Source organism: Chrysemys picta, chromosome 8 (genome assembly GCF_011386835.1).
Source record: "Chrysemys picta bellii isolate R12L10 chromosome 8, ASM1138683v2, whole genome shotgun sequence".
Lineage (NCBI taxonomy): Eukaryota > Metazoa > Chordata > Testudines > Emydidae > Chrysemys > Chrysemys picta.
In genome coordinates, this window is record NC_088798.1 from 13,630,152 (window position 1) to 13,642,467 (window position 12,316).

The window sequence follows — 12,316 nt, forward strand, 5'->3', positions numbered from 1 at the left end:
TCCATTTAAAATGGGTTTTCAATGTAAAAGGAGGGGCTGCGGTTTCCCGGTTAACATGCGGCACAAACCCAAGTAAACCACCCCCCCACACACACACACGATTCTCTGGGATGATCACTTCACCCCTCCCCCCACCGCGGGGAACATTTCTGTTCAGAAGAGCAGGAACGGGCGCCTCTGAATGTCCCCTTAATAAAATCACCCCATTTCAACCAGGTGACCGTGAATGATATCACTCTCCTGAGGATAACAAAGAGAGATAAGGAATGGATATTGTCTGCATGCCAGCAAACACCGGGACCATACGCTGCCATGCTTTGTTATGCAATGATTCCAGACTACGTGCTACTGGCTGGAGTACATGAAGGAGAGCTTTCTGGAGATGTCCCTGGAGGATTTCCGCTCCATCCCCATACACGTTAACAGACTTTTCCAGTAGATGTACTGGCCATGATTGCCAGGGAAAATTAATCATTAAACACGCTTGCTTTTAAACCATGTGTAATGTTTACAAATATTTACAAAGGTACACTCACCAGAGTTCTCCTGTGTGCCCTGAGGGTCTTGGGTGAGTTCGGGGGTTACTGGTTCCAGGTCCAGGGTCACAAACATATCCTGGCTGTTGGGGAAACCGGTTTCTCCGCTTTCTTGCTGCTGTGAGCTACCTACAGTACCTCCATCCTCATCTTCCTCATTTCCCGAACCGTCATCCCTGTGTGTTTCTCCATTGACGGAGTCATAGCACACGGTTGGGGTAGTGGTGGCTGCACCCCCTAGAATGGCATGCAGCTCCGCGTAGAAGCGGCAAGTTTGCGGCTCTGCCCTGGACCTTCCGTTTGCTTCTCTGGCTTTGTGGTAAGCTTGCCGTAGCTCCTTAATTTTCACGCGGCACTGCTGTGTGTCCCTGTTATGGCCTCGGTCCTTCATGGCCTTGGAAACCTTTTCTAATACTTTGCCATTTCTTTTACTGCTACGGAGTTCAGCTAGCACTGCTTCATCTCCCCATATGGCGAGCAGATCCCGTACCTCCTGTTCGGTCCATGCTGGAGCTCTTTTGCGATCCTGGGACTCCATCACGGTTACCTGTGCTGATGAGCTCTGCGTGGTCACCTGTGCTCTCCACGCTGAGCAAACAGGAAATGAAATTCAAACGTTCGCGGGTCTTTTCCTGTCTACCTGGTCAGTGCATCTGAGTTGAGAGTGCTGTCCAGAGCGGTCACAATGAAGCACTGTGGGATAGCTCCCGGAGGCCAATAACGTCGAATTCCGTCCACACTACCCCAATTCCGACCCGCAAAGGCCGGTTTTATCGCTAATCCCCTCGTCGGAGGTGGTGTAAAGAAACCGGTTTAAAGGACCCTTTAAGTCGAAAGAAAGGGCTTCGTCGTGTGGACGTGTCCAGGCTTAATTCGATTTAACGCTGCTAAAGTCGACCTAAACCCGTAGTGTAGACCAAGCCTGAGTGTAATTGCAGCCCTTCCCCCTCAAACACCGCCTACAGCCAACCTTGTCATAGCCCTGCCAGGGCAGGGCCCTGTGCTGCAGGGGGCAGAAGGGAAGGTCTGCAGCTGTCCTCGCCTGGCTGGACCGGAAGACTGAATACAGTGGGGGGGAAGGGATGTCAGTGGGGATGTTGGAGGGGCATCTGGAGGGTTCTAGGGAGATGGAAGGGGGGCAGTAGGTCTAGCAGTGGGGGCATTTGAGGGGCAATGGGGATATTGGGGGTGGGGTTAATAGTGGTGGTGGAGGGGGTCAGCGGGATGTATTGTGGGGGAGGTGGCTTGGGGGGTGCAGGATGCTCCCTTGAAATTAATTTGAAAGTGTTAGTCAGTTTGGTCATGAGACTGTTCTCATTCCCTATGTTCAGTCCCCCCCGAAGCAGATCTGAACAACCAGGCAAAAGCTCCCGCTAAATCACATCACCAATTCCCATGTTGCCACCTTTGAATTGTCACCCTACCTTTCAAATGGCACAATGGGAATCGGCACGACAAAGAACATCGGCTTGTGCTGTGCTCTTTCAGCTCACACAAGCTTAGCAGTGGAAGATGGGCCATGGCCCAATGCATACGCCAATGGTGCTGCAGGCCAGGCTGCTGGCAGTTCACTACATGCCATTATTTGACGTCAGTGGAGTTATACCAATTTACACCAGCTGAGGATCTATCCCCGAAATTAGAGTGGCACCCAATGTATTGCCTGAATTTCCAAGCAATATTAATCCCATTCTCACGTATGTTTGTGGGGACAGATAAAGATTTTGGAGCCATGCAAACATTTCACCCCTCCATGGATTCACACCCTAAGTGTTCCTTTGAATTTGAACCTAATAAAAACTAAGTTTACGCTAACCAGGTTCATATGGTTTCAAGTTGGGCTGCTGACACCTCCTTTTGTCACTCTCCAGTCACCCCGTATGTGGTAGGGGAAGGAGAAAACTAAAAATATGCTCGTGCAAAATATACATACAAAGTTTGAATAGCCGAGAACCGCATAAGCTACCAGTGACGCACGAGAGCTCTAAGGTCACCTCAGCCCTGACATGCCCCTTATAATTAATTGCTATGCAATACTGCCTAACAGCTCCAATGGCAATTGGGTGTCTCATTGTGCTAAGCTTTCTGAGCCAGTCCCTGCCTGCAATCTAAATAGTGCCCCTATCTCACCCTTTGCCTGCAATCACACAGTAGCAGAACCAGGAATAGAACCCATCTCTCCTAATGCTTGATGCAATGTCCCCATCCACTAGACTACACTGCCACCTACAGCTGCAGTCTGTTTCCCTCTGCTGTTTTTTTTCTATATCTGATGGATTCCCCAGGCTCAAGCCCACTTTGTTTTTTATTCAGATGTCTATGGGAAGTTTGCGTCTCAGTCTTTTTACATTCTCTCTTAAATGGGAATTAAAATACAGTGGGAGATTTTTACGCCAAGGCGTTTTGATTTCAATCGGTTGTGATTGCGAGTGAGCTCCTCTGCATGGAGTTAAACTTTGTACAGTTTGATAGGACTGGTCAGAACAAAATTAAAAATTGCTTTGAATCGTTTTTCTTGTTTTAAAAATGACGTCTTTACCTGCTAGGACTGATGTCAGGGAAATATATGAAAAAGCAGTGGAACCTTTACTGGATTTTCAATGTAAAGAATAGAATGTTACAAAAATAGTCAAAAGGACGGACACACACACAGATTCTCTTTCATTATTTCAAGTCATCCAATAGGGAAATTATGCTGAGAACATTCTCCAAGTTTCCTGTTGCCATTCCTCTGAAAACAAGGGAAAACATATTTATGAGTTCATTACATGTTTTCATTGGACACTTCTCCCGATTCAAGACTTCTATTAAAACATAGAACCTCACTCAATTTAAATTCAGACTAGGGCAACAGTTTGTGATTATTTGCAACATACTAAAAATCATTAATCTAAAACTGTCATATAAGCAAACACCATGGCCTCCTGGAGCCTTGTTTTATTGTACCACATCTCCTTAGCGAGCCCACCGCGTGTGCACGACGGGGCTTAATCTTCCACTCCTTGTGCACTTAGAGCTTCCATTGAACCTTCCGAGGAATGCAGCTTAGAGTGCATGGTAATCATTCTTTCTATCTGCTTCACTCGTCTGCCCTGATATGGGGTCTGATCCAAAACACATTAAAGTCTGTGGAAAGCACATGTTTGACTTTGGATCAGTCCCATAATGTAGGCCTGAAGGAGGCAAAAGGTGTATGCTTTCTAGTACTGGAAAGAACCACTGAATTTTTCCTCTTCTTTCCTTTACCTGCAGCTGAGGTAGCTACTGTTTTTTCACCATCCAATTGGTGTGAGGGCTTCAATCCTTGTAATATCTGACATAACGTAACTTTTACAGCTCAGGATATCTGAAAATCTGGCTCTCACTCCCTCCCCCTCCCTCCCCCCCCCCCCCAAACAGGGAATAGATTTAAAAACTGGAGTTGTCCATTGTTAAAAATAAAATCACAGAAAAATACTCTTAACCGGGTATGAATAATGAGGACCCTTAACCAAAGCCATATCTTTATTCTTTACTTTGACCCCTACAAGCACTACTTTGACCCCAGTTTGTTTGGAATTATTGACTCCACATTTTACATGATCCCTTATTCTTTTGTCTCTGGGGAAGATTTCATCTAAAATGAGACATATAACTGTATTCAAAATGCCCTGGTTAAATGGTTTGTGACTGCTAGTAAAGTTGCTGGAGTTTCCCAAGTATACTATTAGCTTAACTAGCACTTTGTCTTAAGGGGCCTTGTGTCTCTTCTGCTTAGTCTAGCAAAGGGAGTAGAGCAAACATGAATATTTCTTCTTTTCCTCTGGGTTTAGGAGTATGGGTTTCCGGAAGTTTCCCCATGCCACCGCTTCCCCAGTTATCCCCCAACAGCTTGCTAGAAGATGTGAAAGGGAGGTTGTTGGGAGTGATGTTCGAATGAATATGTCTGTAAGGGGGAAAAGAAACCCTAAATTAGTAAAGTCTCAAGGATTGGTTTTCATGGAAGACACCCCCCCCCAGATTTCCCTGAAGTTTGGTTCTGATATAATTATACAAACTCAAAACAGCTCTTGTTTCAATGTGTCTACAGCTAGGACTGTGGTGTTCATTGTAGTTACAAGTATTTTACAGGGCAAAGAAGATGCAAAGCAAGTGTGTAAATGTCACATACATCTTCACTATATGGATGGATTACATATCTCTTTTAATTCATGAAATAAGGTTATGGTGAAACTGGACTGAAATATCCACGGATGGGATGACAGCGAATTGTTATTACAGTTCACTAACTAGATGATACTACTTCTGGGTCTTCTCAAACATGCAGCGAATAACTTCCAGTTTAGTTAGTGCAACTGTTCTCTCTTCTCCACGGCCCCTCCCCCACCCCCATCAGTGTTAAGAAGAGCGCTGTCTACACCAGGAGATTTACCCATTGTTGACAACAGATGTAAGCTGAACTGGGACTAATCATGACAGGCCAGGCCCCAGAGAACAATAGGACCCTCTGTATCTTTCTTCATAGGTAGGCAATCAGAAAAGTCCAAGCATAATATATGATGTAAAGTAGACTATGGAGATCTGTGATATTGATATTTAAGGGCTCAATCCCACAAATGCTACTGAGCATAGGACTTGACTTCAATGAGACTATTCATGCTTAGTAGTAAGTGGTTGCAGGTTTGGTCCTTAAGAGAGACGTATGCTGTAAGTAGTCAGTGTGCCAAACAACTGTCATGGGCACAACACTAGAAGTTTAAGAATATCAATTATTTGCATAATTGTTGGCTTCCTCCCAAAAGAGTCTGGAACCAGCATATTTTGTGTGTGTCTGCTTTTCACAAAACTACGTGTGTGCTATTAGAATAATTGGTTCTTCAGCATATTAAATCGTCTACAAACAGTGTCCCAAGGAGTCATTTCAGGTCAATATGCTAAATCTTTCCCAGCAGCTGACAATTTGGAAGGTTGGCTTTAATAAGCATTTGATAATAAACCACAAGAGAGTTACCTACAATAGATAGTTTTGCAACTAGGGGTCATCACAGATAACTGCCCCCCGCATGAGCTCTCAGTGAAATGCTGTGGCGAAAGGGCTCACGTGACCCTTGGGTGTATAGAAAGTGGAATATCAAATAGAAGTGGTGAAGTGATCTGGCCTCCGTACACAGCACTGGTAAGACTGCTACCGGAATACTGCGTCCAGTTCTGATGGCCACATTTCAGGAAGGCTGTGGAAATACTGAAGAGAGTTCAAAGCAGGGCTGCAAAAATGATCCGGGGGTTGGAAAACAAGCCTTGCAATGTGAGGCTAAAGAAACTCAATCTATTCGGCTTATCGGAGAGGACGCTGAGAGGTGACGTGATCGCTGGGTTTAGGGACTTACTCACAGAAAAGCCATCTCATGGTGGGAGGAGGAGGAGTTGTCAGTCTTGTTAACAAAGGTATAACAAGATCCAGTGGCTGGAGGTTGAAGTTAGACAAACTGAGCCTTGAAATAAGATGCAATTTCCTAGCAGTGAGGGTAAATAAATGTTAGAGCAGTTTACCGGGGAGATGGAGGGCTCCCAATTGGTTGGTGTCTTTAAGGGGAGCTTAGCTATCTTTCTAAAGCATATGTTCACATCCAGCCTCTGGAAGAAATTCTATGGCCTGTGTGTTCAAGGTCAGTCTGTTGGTACCTTCTGGCCTTGGAATCTGTGAACTTGTGAATCTCTGAATCCCTCTTCCTTTTGGGTCCTGGGGAGAATAAAATTGACTGCGTTGCCTTCAATATGCTCATAACACTTGCAGCCTGCGTTAAGACAATAACGATAATTAAATCCCGTTTCAGGGCGTCAGTCAGTTGCCTGCAAGGGTCAAGAAGAATTTTTTTCTCCAATGCACAATTGGCCAGATGTATTCTGTTCTCCTCCCCCCCCCCCCCCCACACCTTTTTCTGAAGCATCAGGGATTGGCTACAACTGGAGACAGGACACTGGGTGGAGTGGACTTGTGCTCTGAGGCAGTACAGAGAATCTTTTTTCTTTCATGCTTGGCTGGTGTGTCTTGCCCGTATACTCAATGTTACTCTCATCACCAGATTTGGTGGCAAGAGCAATTTTCCTCCAGGTCAGAGTGATAGGGACCTTGTTTTTTGTTTTGTTTTTTGTTTCGCTGCCTTCTGCTGTGTGCAGTGTGGTTCACCTGCTACAATCATCCAGTCATAACCCACCTAATCAATTTCCTGCCATTGCCAGGGTTTCAGGCACTCATGGCACCAAAGCATAGGTCTATACAGCAACTAGACACCTGCGGCTGGTCTGCACCAGCCGACTCGGGCTCGCAGGACTTGGGCTGTTTCTTTGCTGTGTAGACTTCTGGGCTCAGGCTCTAGGACCCTGCAGGGTGGAAGGGTCCCATTGCTCTGGCTCCAGCCCAAGCCCAGAAGTCTATACAGCAATGAAACTGGCCCACCACCCAAGCCCTGTGAGCCTGAATTGCCTCGCACAGGCAAACCACGGAATTTTCTTTGCTGTGTAGACATATCCTCTCTCTCTCCTGTTTTCTGCGTGTGGCACACAATTGTTTAGTATCCTGAGAACTGAAATGCTCTGGTCTAACCCAAGTTATTGGGCTCATAGAGGGGTAACTGGGTGAAATGTAATGGCTGGTGGTATACAGGGGGTCAGACTGGCTGATCTAATAGTCCCTTCTGGCCTTAGACTCTGTGACACTATTCTTATTCACATGAGCTAGCAGTCTTGAGGAAGTGATGTGCAGGGGTGTGGGAATGAGAACTTGTGGGTTTTATGCTCAACTTGGTCACTGAGTCACTGTGAAATCTTGGGAGAATAATTTAAACTCTTTGGGACTCAATTTACTTAGCTCTGAAGTGGATATAAAAGTACTTATTGAACCCACTTAAGAGTGTGATTTTAATTATTAATGGTAGTAGAGTGCTTTGAGATTCTTTGATGGAAGATGATATGTAAGTACACAATATTATTTCTATACTCTGTGGGGTTGACTGGGATGAATATCACAGACTTATTTCCCAGAAATCCAGATGTCTTACAACAAAAGGACATTGTGGTTAAATAAGTAACAATAAGTTTGACTCGTGCTGTTCCATTCAGTGCAGGGAGAACTACACCTCCCATACCGTGTGACAAATCCTAAGGCCTTTCTAAGTCCTTGCTCAGGCAAACACCCATTGAAGTCAACGTCAGCTCTGCCTGAACCAGTATTTGGCTCTTTGTGAATAACCCTACATAATCCATTGACTTTTAACACTTAAATTGTCAAAGTCAATTATTTCCAGCTAAGCAGATGGCTGAAAACAAATAACCTGTAAGATAAGGTATTCTGGCTCCAGTGTTAAGTCGAATTGAAGTTTGCTGAACGTAAACATTACACTTACATAAATAACACACACAAAAAGTCACCACTGAGGCCAAAACCATTTTTTCCCCACAAAAACAAAGGATCGATTTCTACAGTTTAGCATTACTAAACTTGGCAGCAACTCGCACGTGAAGTATAATGATGTCATCTGGTTGGCCTTTTCCCATCGCAAACAGTAAATCTTAAAATCTGGAGAGATCTTTTATTTGGTTATTCATATTGTACAGCATCAAGGGGCTACAACACGTGTACTTGGGTTTATTAAAATCATCTGGAAAAGAAGAACTTATTATTTAAAGGCACAGTGCTTAAGTCTATTTTGTTTTTCTTGGAGTCTTCATCATCTGTTGTTTTTTTCCTGATAACAGTTGCCTGTAAAGTCACATACTTACTACTACTTCTGCCACTTTATGAAGGGGACATTTTTTCAGGTGGCTCTTTGTAGCATTTGGTACTAGATATCCTTGCACATGTAATATTGATGTGCATGCCATCAAGCATGCTGAGACCATACTGTGCCTTTATTTTTCTCCTAGGAATATACCTCATCATTATAAACCTCCTCTTAGGATTTTGAATGGAATGTTACTACATTTTGGCACTGAAGTCCATTAGAAACCACCCATTTTGGTAAAACATGCTTTGTTATGCTATGCCACATGAAATTCTTATTTCTCAAAAAAGCTTGCTAGAATATGGAATATAGAATATAATCAGAAGGAACCTCTTGCTTGAAACTGCTTACTTAACAAGGTTTCTTTAAGGGACATGTCATTTTATTACTAATGTATAAATAAGGGGACTCATTTGGGGACTCTTCGGGACTGGTCTCTCCCTCTGGATGCATCTTGTGTTCCCAACCGGCAGACGGGCTGCCACTGTGCCACTCGAGATCCACACTCAGCTTTGGTAATGATCAAGGGTTGGGGTGTTTTACTAATCTTGTTGCGGACGTGTGTAAGTGCTTGAGACTAAGTAAAGGTTTAGCTTTAAGTGAAAGCACTCTTGTGTTGTCCTGTTTGTGCCAGCCATCTATCGGTCGGACAGCCGTGTCTCCCCTGATTTATTTCCTGACACCTCTCGCACAGAGTAAAAGTTACCAAGAGCTTTGGGTTGAAAGAACCCCGGGTAACAGAATTTGGAGGCCCCAGCGTGGAGTGGTGGAGAGGAAGGAGATGGATGGTGCAAACAGTTTGTAGTTTGTCCATTGCAATAGGAGGTAAAAGATGGCGGGGTGGGGTCGCTCCCTACAAGTTCCCGTGTTGCAGTTTGCGAGTTAATCTATGAATACATTCCGTTACTGGGACTCAGAACTCAGGCTGATTGCCTGCTCGAGTGGAGAGATTATGTCCAGAGACAGGGAACCAACTCCAGGACACAGCCCCAAAGATCAGAGCTGCCAGACCTTAATACTCTGCCAATGACACCGTGCAGAAACTGGAGTCCCCCAGATGGACCTGATTCTGACTGGCCATCAGGAAAAGTTCATCTGTCTTATTGGGAGTGGTGAACACTGTATGTGTAGCATGAAGACCATGGGATGCTATTCGAGGAAGGACTGCTAGGCAGAGATGGCATTCACCTTTCGAGGAGGGGAAAGACCCTATTTGGACACAGACTGGCTAACCTAGTGAGGAGGGCTTTAAACTAGGTTTGACGGAGACAGGTGAGCAAAGCCCACAGGTAAGTGGGGAACATGGAGACCTGGGAAATGGGTCGGAAACGAGAGGGAGTGTGGGCTATATTGGCAGAGAGAAAGGAGGGTCAGGACAAAACTGGGAGGCAAGATCAAACCAGTATCTTAGATGCCTATATACAAATGCGAGAAGTATGGGTAATAAGCAGGAAAAACTGGAAGTGCTAATAAATAAATACAACAATGCAGGGCCGGCTCCAGGGTTTTGGCTGCCCCAAGCAGCCAAAAAACAAAACAAAACTGCGATCGCGATCTGCGGCGGCAATTCAGCGGGAGGTCCTTCACTCCCAGGCGGAGTGAGGGACCGTCCGCCGAATTGCCGCCGAATACCTGGACCTGCCGCCCCTCTCCGGAGCGGCCACCCCAAGCACCTGTTTGAGAAGCTGGTGCCTGGAGCCGGCCCTGCAACTATGACATTGTTGGCATCACTGAAACTTGGTGGGATAATACACATGATTGGAATATTGGTGTGGATGGGTACAGCTTGCTCAGGAAGGATAGACAGGGGAAAAGGGAGGAGGTGTTGCCTTATATATTAAAAATGTACACACTTGGACTGAGGTGGAGATGGACATAGGAGACGGAAGTGTTGAGAGTCTCTGGGTTAGGCTAAAAGGGGTAAAAAACAAGGGTGATGTCAGGCTAGGAGTCTACTACAGGCCACCTAACCAGGTGGAAGAGGTGGATGAGGCTTTTTTTAAACAACTAACAAAATCATCCAAAGCCCAAGATTTGGTGGTGATGGGGGACTTCAACTATCCAAATATATGTTGGGAAAATAACACAGCGGGGCACAGACTATTCAACAAATTCTTGGACTGCATTGCAGACAACTTTTTATTTCAGAAGGTTGAAAAAGCTACTAGCGGGGAAGCTGTTCTAGACTTGATTTTAACAAATAGGGAGGAACTCGTTGACAATTTGAAAGTAGAAGGCAGCTTGGGTGAAAGTGATCATGAAATCATAGAGTTTGCAATTCTAAAGAAGGATAGAAGGGAGAACAGCAAAATAGAGACAATGGATTTCAGGAAGGTGGATTTTGGTAAACTCAGAGAGCTGATAGATAAGGTCCCATGGGAATCAAGACTGAGGGGAAAAACAACTGAGGAGAGGTGGCAGTTTTTCAAAGGGACACTATTAAGGGCCCAAAAGCAAGCTATTCCGCTGGTTAGGAAAGATAAAAAATGTGGCAAAAGACCACCTTGGCTTAATCACAAGATCTTGCATGATCTAAAAAATAAAAAGGAGTCATATAAAAAATGGAAACTAGGACAGATTACAAAGGATGAATATAGGCAAACAACACAGGAATGCAGGGGCAAGATTAGAAAGGCAACGGCACAAAATGAGCTCAAACTAGCTACGGGAATAAAGGGAAACAAGAAGACTTTTTATCAATACATTAGAAGCAAGAGGAAGACCAAAGACAGGGTAGGCCCACTGCTCAGTGAAGAGGGAGAAACAATAACAGGAAACTTGGAAATGGCAGAGATGCTTAATGACTTCTTTGTTTCGGTCTTCATGGAGAAGTCTGAAGGAATGCCTAACATAGTGAATGCTAATGAGAAGGGGGTAGGTTTAGCAGATAAAATAAAAAAAGAACAAGTTAAAAATCACTTAGAAAAGTTAGATGCCTGCAAGTCACCAGGGCCTGATGGAATGCATCCTAGAATACTCAAGGAGCTAATAGAGGAGGTATCTGAGCCTCTAGCTATTATCTTTGGAAAATCATGGAAGACGGGAGAGATTCCAGAAGACTGGAAAAGGGCAAATATAGTGCCCATCTATAAAAAGGGAGATAAAAACAACCCAGGAAACTAAAGACCAGTTAGTTTAACTTCTGTGCCAGGGAAGATAATGGAGCAAGTAATTAAGGAAATCATCTGCAAACACTTGGAAGGTGGTAAGGTGATAGGGAATAGCCAGCATGGATTTGTAAAGAACAAATCGTGTCAAACCAATCTGATAGCTTTCTTTGACAGGATAACGAGTCTTGTGGATAAGGGAGACGCTGTGGATGTAGTATACCTAGACTTTAGTAAGGCATTTGATACGGTCTCGCATGATATTCTTATCGATAAACTAGGCAAATACAATTTAGATGGGGCTACTATAAGGTGGGTGCATAACTGGCTGGATAACCATACTCAGAGAGGTTCCCAATCCTGCTGGAAAGGCATAACGAGTGGGGTTCCGCAGGGGTCTGTTTTGGGACCGGCTCTGTTCAATATCTTCATTAACGACTTAGATATTGGCATAGAAAGTACGCTTATTAAGTTTGCGGATGATACCAAACTGGGAGGGATTGCAACTGCTTTGGAGGACAGGGTCATAATTCAAAATGATCTGGACAAATTGGAGAAATGATCTGAGTTAAACAGGATGAAGTTTAACAAAGACAAATGCAAAGTGCTCCACTTAGGAAGAAAAAATCAGTTTCTCACATACAGAATGGGAAGAGACTGTCTAGGAAGGAGTATGGCAGAAAGGGATCTAGGGGTTATAGTGGACCACAAGCTAAATATGAGTCAACAGTGTGATGCTGTTGCAAAAAAAGCAAACATGATTCTGGGATGTATTAACAGGTGTGTTGTGAGCAAGACATGAGAAGTCATTCTTCCGCTCTACTCTGCTCTGGGTAGGCCTCAGCTGGAGTATTGTGTCCGGTTCTGGGCACCGCATTTCAAGAAAGATGTGGAGAAATTGGAGAGGGTCCAG

At 44.6% G+C, this 12,316-nt stretch overlaps 2 long non-coding RNA genes across 3 annotated transcripts in view; one reads left to right on the top strand and one right to left on the bottom strand.

Annotated features, from left to right (window-relative positions):
* The window catches only part of LOC122173845 (uncharacterized), a 74,939-nt gene that overhangs the window by 33,771 nt on the left and 28,852 nt on the right, over positions 1–12,316 (top strand). The gene's annotated exons all lie outside the window — the stretch shown is intronic.
* Positions 1,762–12,316, bottom strand: part of LOC135972978 (uncharacterized) — a 60,852-nt gene continuing 50,297 nt past the window's right edge. For both annotated transcript variants that reach the window (XR_010589611.1, XR_010589612.1), the window contains exon 3: positions 1,762–3,267. This is a non-coding gene — a long non-coding RNA (uncharacterized LOC135972978). The remainder of the gene's footprint in view (positions 3,268–12,316) is intronic.